Source organism: Pimephales promelas, chromosome 13, assembly GCF_988280905.1.
Source record: "Pimephales promelas chromosome 13, fPimPro1.hap1.1, whole genome shotgun sequence".
NCBI lineage: Eukaryota > Metazoa > Chordata > Actinopteri > Cypriniformes > Leuciscidae > Pimephales > Pimephales promelas.
In genome coordinates, this window is record NC_142781.1 from 26,361,520 (window position 1) to 26,374,964 (window position 13,445).

The following is a 13,445-nucleotide window of genomic DNA, read 5'->3' on the forward strand; positions in this document are numbered from 1 at the left end:
AATGATGATAAGAGACTCAAGGCTGAAACCCTCTGGAGAATATTTAGGCTTCCTGTCGGAAAGGTCAGATCTCTGAGGAGGTTACAAAATGGAGCCCATGAGTTACTGCAAAAGCTCTAAAAAGTGTCATCTTTTCCTCCAATAAATACATACAGAGAGAGATACACAGATATACACTTACCTAAAGGATTTTTAGAAACACCTGTTTAATTTCTCATTAATGCATTGAATTTTCTAATTGAATTATCTAATCAACTAATCACATGGCAGTTGCTTCAATGCATTTAGGGGTGTGGTCCTGGTCAAGACAATCTCCTGAACTCCAAACTGAATGTCAGAAAGGGAAAGAAATTTGATTTAAGCAATTTTGAGCGTGGCATGGTTGTTGGTGCCAGACGGGCTGGTCTGAGTATTTCACAATCTGCTCAGTTACTGGGATTTTCACAACCATTTCTAGGGTTTACAAAGAATGGAGTGAAAAGGGAAAAACCTCCAGTATGCGGCAGTCCTGTGGGTGAAATTGCCTCATTGATGCTAGAGGTCAGAGGAGAATGGGCCGACTGATTCAAGCTGATAGAAGAGCAACTTGGAGTGAAATAACAACTCGATACAACCGAGGTATGCAGCAAAGCATTTGAGAATCCACAACACGCACAACCTTGAGGCGAATGGGCTACAACAGCAGAAGACCCCAACGGATACCAATCATCTCCACTACAAATAGGAAAAAGAGGCTACAATTTGCAAGAGCTCACCAAAATTGGACAGTTGAAGACTAGAAAAATGTTGCCTGGTCTGATGAGTCTCGATTTCTGTTGAGACATTAAGATGGTAGAGTCAGAATTTGCCGTAAACAGAATGAGAACATGGATCCATCATGAGTGTTACCACTGTGCAGGCTGCTGGTGGTGGTGGTTTAATGGTGTGGGGGATGTTTTCTTGGCACACTTTAGGCCCCTTAGTGCCAATTGGGCATCGTTTAAATACCATGGCCTACCTGAGCATTGTTTCTAACTATGTTATCCCTTTATGGCCACCATGCACCCATCTTCTGATGGCTACTTCCAGCAGGATAATGCACCATGTCACAAAGCTCGAATCATTTCAAATAGGCAGTTCTGAAGGCGAAAGGGGATCAAACACAGTATATGCATATATATATATATATATATATATATATATATATATATATATAGAGTATATGCACATCAAGTGCTCCTGCTTAATTACTGCAGTAAAAGGTAAAGCAAGAACCCCTTTGGCCTCGCTGTGACAGATTTTTGGTCTCTCCGTCAGTCATGTTTGTTTTGAGGGGAGAGATGATGCTAATTATGAGCGTGATGCATCCACAGGATATTGCAGCCATGGTGCTTAGTTGGCGTTGTGGACAGGTGGCATCTCATGCATATTCAAGGGGCAGGCCTCGTTCCCTGACAGCACCGGTGTGACCGTGCAAGGGAAGTAAGCAAATGGTTCCAGAGAATGTAATGCATGGTCTGTTACCATAGCAATAGTCAGCCCACACTAGGTAATTTGATACAATTTTCCTGTGTGTGTATGTGTGTGTGTGTGTGTGTGAGATATGTGGTCTAATATTCCACTCAGTCATCCTTGACTATCTTGCTCAGGAGCTTATGCTTATCAAATATACCCCTAATTCTCTAAGGCTCAAACCCCAACAAACCTGTTTTAGAAGTGCCCTAGATCACTGATTCATGAAAGGACATAATCGAGCCATTTCACTGGAATGTAATTAAAACTGATACTGTAACATTGTGTTTGCTTGCAAGCTAAAGCATCTTTTCAGTTAAGAGATTTTTAAGGTTGATGAGCTGCCCACCATGATGAACCTGAGTTTTTATCTTCGTCCCCAGATGGTTGCTGGCATACAAAAAGAAAGAGCAGAAAGCATTGACTATGCAGCGTGCATCAACGATTTGACCCCAACCCACTGAGGTCAGCGAACAAGCCAATGCTTTCCTGCTCCGGCTGTTTCCCGATGCCAGAAATGTTCCATTTGCGTCGACTGCTTTAGAGAGAACCATTGCAGAACTCTGGGTTTAACAAACATATGCTAACAGTGCATAACAGTGTACCTTTATTAGGCAGAGTGGTATAGACAGAGAAGGGGCACATAGGCGACAGCATTGTCCTCAGTTTGTGTTTCCTAGTGGTTAAAGTTGCTTTTTTTTTCCCCCACTGTACTAAAGCATACAAATATTATAACATGTTTGCAGATATTTGGAAAACATGCAAAGTTCACATACTAATTTCTCTGAAAAACAATGCTACAGCCAGTTATTCTACTCTGAAATGTGCGTTCCGTGTCAGAATGTCTGTTTTTGTTTTCATCGGTGTGATTCTGCCCTCTGACAATTTATTCACCCAATAGTATTTCGACACCCCGGGTTGCCGGTTGGCAGAAAATACAGCAATTTGCACTAGGTCATAGATCGCAGATTCTGCCTGACCTAAAAAGCCTCAGCATCTATCTAAAAATCTCTATGAACTGGGGCATATTAAAATGCATATAAATCAACTCCTCAAATTACAGTGTGTAAGTCCTCCTCGCTTTCCATTTTTAATTGTGCTCGCTTCTGTTGCGTTTCCAGTGTCCTCAAACTGGAAACCACGTGAATTAAACAAAACAACTCTCCAATATTTTGAATTTGGACTGCAGTACCCATTTCAACTGCTAGCAATCAAATATACTGTATATTGCACGTTAAAATTTGGTGGTTTGTCCCCATCCCTTGCTACTTTTATAGCAATTATAGATTGGTTCAAATAGGGCAAAGGATGATACTCACAATATCAACAGTGTGCAATCTTTTTGTTGCAACTGCCAATGGTAAATGAGTTAATGAGAATGTTAACTTAAAAAAATTGACTGGCAGTAACATGTTAATAATTCTCATAAGTCATAAGGATAAAAACATAATAAATATATTAATGCAAAATACCAATATTACATTTATTATATTTTTGCCCTTATGACTTATGAGAATTATTTATTTGAATATTAGTGACAAACACTGTAGGTCATCGTGACATTATTATACATTGCGATGACTTGTCAATGTTTTGTTTTGAATGGAGCTCAAGTGTAATTCAGGAAGACCGCGGCATGACCGCCTCCATCAGCTGACGCTCAGCTGTCTGTAACTCCTCCCTCTACCAATTAAGCAAGACATAAATGTTTATCATACTCTCACTTGCTTTAGTCACACACTCACCCATCCTCCATCCTCAACTCAATCTTGTACAAACCCTTTACAGTACTTGTATTACTTCCGTGTGGAATTATGTAACTGTTGTTTAAATTTTAATTGTTTAAGGCTTCAGGGGGATAAAACCTCAGCAAGGTTTGCTTAGTGAAGCCTGCCACTATCGTTCAGAGCCTCTACAGTAGTCCTGACTGAAATATACTTTTTTTTTTTTTTTTTTTGCTAAAGGAATATTCACTAAGGTTGCATATTTTGCTTAAAGAATATTAAGGAGGTTGCAGGTTTGGTTCCTTGGATAGTTTACTCAGGAATAGGACAATTATTGAGATTGCATTCAACTACGCATTGTTTGTTGCAGTCGGACAATCAGAGATTCTTAACTGATTCTCTTGATTTGTTTTGCTGCATTGCAGTGCTCATTGCCTCCATGCCCATGACATGGGAGGGAGGGGAAATAATCTTACGCTTCAAGACTCTCTTTCAGTTCACAAAGCAAGCAACCACAACCCTCCAGACCTGAAGCTCTTGCTGCTCACTGGAAGTCACTCATGATAAAAATTGCATAACTTTGTCACATCTACTGTGTGAACTGTGTTGATGTCAAGTTCCCTAAAAGAATCTTGCTCTCTCGCCCCAAGTATAATTCCCTTTAAAATGAGGATTTACATTGGCAAAATATATTAACCCTCAGAGATCCACAATATTGAGTTAAGATATTTCCATATTTAAATTCCTATGATTTTACTAAATATATACAACATTAATTTGCACTTCTAACAACAATTGTGTTGTACTGTATAACAACATATTGCCAGGAACATGACCACCACTAACTGTTTTGGATCAATTTTAGCAAAAGAAAAAGAAAGTATATCAAATTGCATAAATAGGCTATAAGATGTTTTAATGAATGTTGCAGGTGTTCCATAAAATGCAATTATGGGGAGTATAGTGGTCAATGTTTTTTTGTTTTGTTGTTGATGTAATTCACTCAAAAGAGCCTATTCAATAAATAATAGATTGATAAATATTCAAAATTATTTTTGTAAAAGTGTTTATATACTGAAATGTATCTTTTTTTCAAATGTACCAAATGTTCCAAATGACTTATAATGTTTTCTTAATAATATATAAATATGTTCTTAACAAAAAAAGCATATATATATATATAATTGTAAATCTGATATTAAAGGTTATTTATGCATTATTTTTAACTTACTATTATCTACGTCTAGGTTGCTGGGTTAAAACCAGCTAAAACACCGATCACAAAGGTTGTATTTCTAAGCCATTTCATTTCAGATCCATCTTGTGCTGCTGACAGGAGAGTAAATCCTGAAGTCAGCGTTACACCGTAAAAAGGATTTGTAGGGAATTTGAATTACTTACAGATCAATATACATTCTCAGCAATCCCACCTGCCTTCTTCAGGAATAAATACACCCGGTACACACCATGGCCTCAGACCCAACGTGCAAGTAGAAAACTACCTGGTGATGATTAATGTCCATAGATATAAAAATATCAAAATTAGCAGTCAGTATCTGGTGTGACACCAGCTGCTTTAAGTATACAGTGCATCTCATCTCCATGAACTTCCACCAAGGCAACAGTACAGCTCCACTGAAAATATAGTTATATGATATTGCATTTCTGTCAACAGATCCTCCTAAATATTACACAATGCACCTTTAAATCTACTGCATGTTAACTGTTAAAGTTAATATCAGAATATGGACATATTTTCACCTCTTTTTAGGAATTGTTAGGAGTACGGATGAGGACTTTTAAGAGTTTCTTTAGCAGAGGAGAAAATAGCAGAAAGACGAAGAGGGAGAAGAAATGTCTCGCAGACAATAGATGACAGCGAGTTAATAAGACGATATAGATTGAAACCTGGCACGAATTTTCCTTTAAGGATGGCCTTAAAATTCATGCACTAACTGGGCTATAACAGTAAACTCTGTTCCTCTGCCCAGTTGGGCTTTCTCGTCCTTCTTGGTTTTGATTCTATGTTTGTTAAATTAAAACCATCATTCAAACCACCACTTAAATAGACATGCCAGCAAACAGTGTAAATGGAAAGAGTGGAACAATTTTTATCATTCTGAGCCAATCAAATACCTTATAGGAAATCAACAGCATGGTTTCCTGTCTCAGTTGCTCTCAGATCGGTCCCGAATCGCTCTTAAGCTAAGACGTAAAAGTTTTTAAGCTAAATAAAGAGTTTTCTGAGAGGAATCTTTATGAATACGGGCCCAGGGCTGCATTTCCCAAAAGCATTTGAAGCCAGCATAGAACCTTAGTAGATCATAGAACCATTAGACCCAGTCTCTACGATCACCTTAGCTCACGATGCTTTTGAGAAACGCAGTCTGCTAGTTCTTTGATGTTAATATGTTTAGCAATTTATATTATTTTGCCCACATCCTTTACAGTATTCATTCTCATAAACGAATATGCTCTTGTCTCAAAGCCAAATAGAAGCCGTTTTTATTTGACACTCTGATGTATTCGTAGGCCTAACAACAAGGCAGTATTTCATTTAATCAGTCTCAGTGCCTTTACCTTTCTGTCGTTCAATTTATTAGATTCAGCTAAAACTGCAACAGAGCAGGATGCATTAAAATGATCTATTACAATGTCTGATTGTTTTCAGAGAAATCCCTCCAGGTGGTTCAGCAGCTTAGAATTGCTTTCGAATCATTACTCCATCAATTTTTGATTGAATGAACGGTGTGTTTGAGAGGAGCTCCCCCTGAGATAAACTACATCTGGAAATGCCAGACGACACATCTGGAGTTTATGCGCAGAGCTGATATAATTCGCAGTTATTCACATGCTGCAAACGAATCAAACTTAAAATGAAAGAAATACATAAAAATACGTAAAATAAAAGGAGAATACATAAGCTTAATATATAAAGGACGTTTAGTGCTGGTGATAGTTCATGTTTGTTGAAGGCATGGGTTAATGTCTCAGCCCTAAACCCCATAGCCATAATTGACAGTTTATTTATGAGAAATGGCATGGACACATCTGGCTTATAGACACTCACATTAGCTATCCATTTCCTCTCTAAGAGAAAAGCCTGTACACATTCCTACAGAGATACTTGGCTATTAAGTGAAGACATTCATCACTCTCACCAATGTTCCACCGAACAGCAAAAGCAAGAACACTGGCAGTTTACAAAGTACATGGACGTATTTTTACACTGTTTGTACATGTAATCCTAATTCAGCATTTTTAGAAGCTTCAGGGAATGTCTGTGGAACATTTTGCCTTTGGTAAATGCAAGGTCTTGCAAAGTTGAAAATCTGTAATTATCTGACTCCCACATATTGTGCATTAACAGCCTGTAGGTTGCACTTACAGAAGGTTTCATTAATACAAATTATGTTGTGTTATGAACCTCTTTTTTTGCATTTAATAATTATTTTCTAAACCTCTCTCTTCCTCATCACTTTGCTTTGATTAAATTACTCTAGAATTTCATAATATGTAAAAGAGCCCAAAATATTTTGAATTATCTTTCATTTGTATTATTATTATTTTTTGTTTCAATTTTAGATTTTTTTTTCTCATGAGTTTCTGTGTTTTGTTTGTTTGATTTCAGTTAATTGCCAAGGCAATATTTCAAATTTTTCATTTGTTGTTTTATTTCAATTCACAAAAAATATTTTTATATTTTTTGGGGGGTTTATATTTATTCAGTTTTGTTTTATTTTATTTAGTTGCCAATTAAGGCGAAATTTCAAAATGTATATTTTTTTCCATCTATTTTATTTAAACTTTTTTTTATGTTTTATAAAAAACAATGTTTTTAACAGTTTTAGTTGTAAAGGTTACTATAAAAATAACAATACTGTCTTAGATCATCTGTGCAACAAGTCGACACTTTCTCCCTCAATAAAGACTTGCTTGGAGCTTTCCCCCCCCCCCAAAGTCTCCAAATAGAAACCAACCAACTTCATTGATCTTCTATGCTGAATAACCACATTAAATAATTACTGGGCCTCATTATATGAGCAAATGAACGACACGGAGAAGCATCTGCGTGGAGAACGGCTCATCATTTTTAAGAACTTCAAAGGGATGGGGTTACCTTCTGGCTCGGTGGGAAACTTTGATGTCTCCACGTCCCATCAGTGATGTGTCTCTTTCATGTTACAGGCACAGTTTATTGATTTTTAGATAAACCAAATGAGACCATTAATGAAATCAGGGCGGCATACTCCCTGACATCTAGCAGGGGTTGCATCGTTGAATATCACCAGCACCCTGGCACTGTTTTCCTCTAATAATGAGCTTTCTAAGTGAAAATGACATGAAATGCACCAGACTGCATAATTTTAGGGTACATTATGCCTAAAACGTTTAAGGAAACACGTATACGTACTTGTTATTTGTATTGCCCCTTTTTTTTCTCAAAAGTGAAGCAGCTATTATCATTAATTTTGAAGGTTTGAGGGTTTGAATTGTATTTCCATAGAAACCGCCCAGAAGAGGCAATGGAGCTCTCCAACCCAGATGCAAATTATCTCAATTTGTTGAATGATATTATACAAGCAGTTACCTTTCTACCAAATGTGAAGCAATCAAGAGATAAACCTTCACTGATGTTAAACCACTGTCTGTCTCGCAGTTGGCATGAAATGAATAGGTCCTTACTTAAATGGCATTGAAGTTTCATGTTCTTGCTCCCGTTTAATTAATGTTCTGCCAAATGCATTTTAATTTGGTAGGCTTCTCTCCAATGGTACACAACCACGGATGTATTTTCAAAGTTTGTGTAATCTATAAGCTCTAAAAGCCAAAGTGAAGACCTGTTTCACCTGAAAATGAAGATTCTGTCATTAATTACTGTGGTGGAAAATTTTAAACTGAATATTATGCTAACCATGTTTTAACATTTGAGCTCATTTAACCAGCTGAATATCTGAGACATTCTGTACTTCAGATGAATGTATGTGCGTCAAACACCTGACTGTGTGTATAAATGACAAATATGGGAAATGAAACTAGACAGATGACTAAGTTAGAAACATTAAAACAAATTCTTCTTTACCCAGTAACAAAACAGTCTACCTATGGAAGAACCAATGAAATTAATGTCATTATGGCATACCTCCATATTGTATAAAAACTGTATCAGTGTTTTCGGGGGGATTCTCAGTGGAATTTTCCTGAGATCCACCGGCCTTGTTTTTACTTGGGAGATTCTTTGAGTATTGCTCGAGAACTCTCCTGGCCGTAATTAAAAGCATTGAAAGGACATTTGCTGGAGTCTGTCTGTTATTTAAGCTGTGCAGCAAGAACAAGTTAGTTAGAATTATTAGCACCCGGCGGACGTCGACTGAAGATCCGCTAGGGGGGTATAGGGTAGGTTTATTGACTCAGCGGACGTCGATGTGTAGATGCGCTGGTAAAAGTATAAGACTTGGCAAACTAGAGTGAGTATTATTGTAGAGTAGTCAGGTTCAGGGAAAAATCCATTACAGTGTCGTTCCAAACCAGCAAAACCTTTGTTCATCTTCAGAACACAAGATATTTTTGTTGAAATCCGAGAGGTTTCTGAACCATCCATAGGCAGCAATGTCATTGCAACTATATTAATATAGTTGCATAATAACTATAAAAAATAATAAACTGAGCATTTCCAAGAGGGTCCTCTCACCATCGGTGCTCGGGCCCTAATAAGGGGAGTTATTAGTTATTAGCGCATTAACCTTTTAGCGGTGCTAACCGAACATTTATTTTCCAAACTGCTGCGATACAACAAACAACGCTATAAAACATTGCCAGATTCAGATTAATCTGTTTCGGTAAAATCTCAACCTGCTTTTAGCACTTCTTACTGGACATTTAAATTTGAAAGTGTTGTGCAAGAAGCGTAATATCATTTTGCAAAAATTTGTTGCCACTAGCACTTTTTTTATTTCAATGAGCTTGTATGGTTACATTTATAATGGAAAAATGAATGAAATGAGAAATAAATGTTATATATTATGTACCAATAAGCATTTTACAAAAGAAACTAGTGGTAAACGAATTATAGTGACAGCCTGGAGCAACCTGAGATCAATTTAGAAGTTTATGGGTTTCCCTTTCTGTCAAAACTTTAACCAATCGACAAATAATACTCTCAATGGATGGTAGTTTTGCATTCAAAAGCTTTGTCCATTACCAATATTAAAAGCAACGTTGTTGGACATCTTTAGTTTGAGTTTAATGAGGATGTTTTCAGGACTGTTTGTTCACTGTATTAGTAGCAATATGTAAAATGTAAATGAACTGTAAAATCTCTTTGTTTCCTGTTAGTAATTCAAATGCATTTCATTTTTTTTTTTATTAATGTAGTCCTGAGCCGCATGGGTCGTTGTCCTCCGCCTCCACACCTGCTGGGTCTGGATTAGTCTGTGCCTCTCGACTAACGTCAAAACTCTCCACAGGCCTTAGGAGAATTCCATATGATGGATCACCTCTGCTCTGCTTGAGTCAGCGGCCACCCTTGTGCCATCATGTTTTATCCAGTAATAACAAAGCGTCATAATCGTCTACATGTTGAATTTTATTAAGGTAACCTGTAGTCTTAAGTTATGATTTCATGTGGTCTGTTTTACACTCATTTTGGAGCAAAATCCAAATTTAGCTAATTTTTAAATGTCAAATCTTAACCTTTGTTCGAGCCTTTGTTGTATCAGTGTTCTCTCTGTGACATCTTCACATTTGCAACAGCTGTATTTGGAAACTATTATCCACTCGAGTGGCTAAATAGCAGGCGTCAGATTTTATCAAAGCTGACATATCGTCATCTTGATCTGATTTCTCTATATAATACCCTCTACAGGATTCAACGTGTATGAATCAAATTACTGTGAGGTCGTGTCGGTTGCCAATACGATAGTGTTAGTTTGCCTTTGTCATTTGAGCAAGTTTGCACTGAATATCATTGGATTTGGCTGTAGCAGTTACAAACAGTGGAGTGACAAACTCTGACATGTTTAATGCCGTTATAAGAAATCTACCATGATAAAATATCATAACAATACCAGAAATAACTGTTCACTGTAAAACAATATTGATGGTTTAACTTAAAAAAAGTAAGTAACCTGGTTGCCTTAAAATTTTAAGTTCATTGAACTGGAAAAAGTGAGTTAATACAATGAATTAGAATGATTTAATCATCAGAAACTCAAAATTATATGTTATCTGAACTAAATAAATTATTTAAGTTGATTTGACAGAAGAAAAAATGTTGTGATTACTACACTGTAAAAAATATTGTTGGTTTAACATAAAAAAGTAAGTAACCTGGGTTGCCTTAAAATTTTAAGTTGATTGAACTGGAAAAAGTGAGTTAATACAATGAAGGAGATTAATTTAATCATCAGAAACTCAAAATAATAAGTTATCTCAACTAAATAAATTGTTATAAAGTTGATTTGACAAAAGAAAAATGTTGTGATAACAAATCTTGAAAATATTTTTTTACAGTGTTGTATAAACCCCTGCAATTCATGAACCTTTCCTTTTCTGCCAACCATTGGCCATTTCCATTCAAATGTTAACTCTTGAATTAAAACGTAACCAATTCTGAATTTTGCGTAGCCCTGCTTGCTGCAATTAGCATATTACTCTTCAGTCCTTATTAATGTCTTTGCTTCTCAATCCAAGGCTTATGCATTTCTTTTCAAAACAACTAAACATTGCCTTTCTTTTTGGCAGCACTGTGATATTTCTCCCTACCTGGGTGTGGATTCTGCTGTAGGATTCATATAAAAAAGACGTCATTTTGAGTCTGGCTGATCAGAGAGGTCTGGATAACCCCTTGATTCATTCCCACAGCTCAGATTCTGATTATAATAGACTAAATCCCCTCTTCATTCCTGCCATGACAAACCTTTGCCCTTGCCAGGCTCTTTACTTGCACTGTAAGCTCTTAGCAGAAATTGTTTACAAGTGGAATCACGACTGATATGGAAGCTTTGTGATTTTCAGTGACCCAGCTGAGTTTGATGTGATTGACGAGAATGCTTTGGATGTCTGCATGTACTGATGTTCAGATGATGCACAAAGGCCTATTTGTCTATAGCTACTAGCAGAATGGAAGCGATTTACAGATTGATTCTTCAGTAAACAGGCGCTGCACTTCATTTTCTGCCATGTGATACTGAATTTATTAGCATGGTGTTAGTAGTTTGTATTTTGCTTTAACACCCAATAATATTCACTTGTATTTTATGATGATGATGATGATGCATTTTATTTATGATGCGCTTTTCTCCAACCCAAAGCACTACACAGTACGATAAACAATAATTAAAAACAGAAAAATCAAAAAAACGATTTGGAACGTAAGGAACAACTAGATCACAAAAGTATTCCGGTGCTATCCCATGAATTGTGTTATATGTTAAAATCAAGATTTTAAAATCGATATGTGCTGTTACTGGAAGCCAATTGAGTTTGTAAAGAACAGGTGAAATATGCTGCTATAAATATAAATGCTGAACAAAGTCGGCCCTAGCACTGAACCCTGTGGGACACCCTGGTGAACTAATGTGGCTTCTAATGTAGATTTATTTTACCCCATGCAAACATACTAAAAATGATCTACTAAATAGGACTCAAAGCATTTGAACACAACACCATATATGCCAAAACAACACACGTAACCTGTTAAGAAGGATGATGTGAGATTGCAGTCTCAGTGCTGTGACCAGAACTGAAACCAGACTGAAACGGTTCCAATAAGTTGTTATTGGATAGATATTGCTGTAACTGCCCAACAACAACTCGTTCGAGAACCTTTGCCACAAAGGGCTGGTTCGCAATAGGCCACAAATTTCACAAATTATTTATGAAATTTTGAAGACACCTCCTTGGAAGTTAATGCATGTGTTTTGGTGCACAAAACATTTGGTAACTCTTTACAATAATGTTCAATTTGTTCACATTAGTAGTTAACATGAACTAACAATAAAACAACTACAGCATTCATTAATCTTAGTTCATGTAAATCTCAGCATTTACTGACACATATTTAAGATCAAAAGTTGCAGCTGATAAATTGTAACATGATCATTTTTATAACCTAACATTATCAACAGTTAATAAATGCTGTAAATATAGATTTCTTATTGTTAGATTGTTAGTTAATCCATTAACTAATGTTAACTAATGATACCTTTATTGTAAAGTGTTAGCAAACATTTGGACAAAGATAGTCTCAAAACTACCATTTTATTTCTGTCAGGCATTCCATCAAATAATAGCACACCACAGACCTAATTTTTCAATTTTCTCTTCTGACACTTTTATTCTCAGGTGGGGCACGAGACACTTTAGAATTGGTTAGTTTCAAAACAAGCTGCAGCAAATAACTTTAAAGGACAATCTGTCATGGGACATAACTGTCGAACCATAACAGTGTTGGTGCTTTAAAAACCACATGCCACATATAATTTTAAAGAAACTGAGGAGCCGTTTACACAACACTGTTTTCTAAAAACAGAAAACTCTTTATGTGTTTTGGCCGTTCGTTTACATGTCAATGCCGTTTTGGGGGCCTGAAAATGTTTTTGTATAGGCTATTGTAGGGAATAACGGGCTTGGTTGTATAGGGGAATTACAGTTAGACCACATTAAGGATAAAGAAACATTACTTATGGTCATATGGATAATCAGCTACCACAAGAATAAAGCTCAAACTGACAATTATCTTTCTATAAAATGACTATTGGTTATATAAGCAAATTAAGTAAACATGTAGGCATAGGACTACATATTTATTCTCTGGAAGCCTGGGCTAAATGTGTAAACACGGTTACTGCATTCATTCAGACCCTCAGTCACCTATCAGATAAAGACATTGCCTGCAACATAATTACCAGGTTTTAAGAAAACTATGATTTTCAATTCATTGTTGTAAATCCACCCCGTTCCGTTGGCACAATTTTGTCTGTTTTATACCAAATGAGCTTTCATTTGCACCAAATTGTAATTAGGAGTAAAACTGACGCATTTAATGCCTCATAATATAATTGTGTTAATGATTAAAGTTTTGTCACATCCTATATGCACAGTAAAACAATAATCATTTTTAAACTGAACACTACGCAACTACACATACTGTATGATATATTTATTTTTATGATTATGATTAATTTTTTACAGTAGCCTATTATAACACTTTTTAAATCATTGTTGACA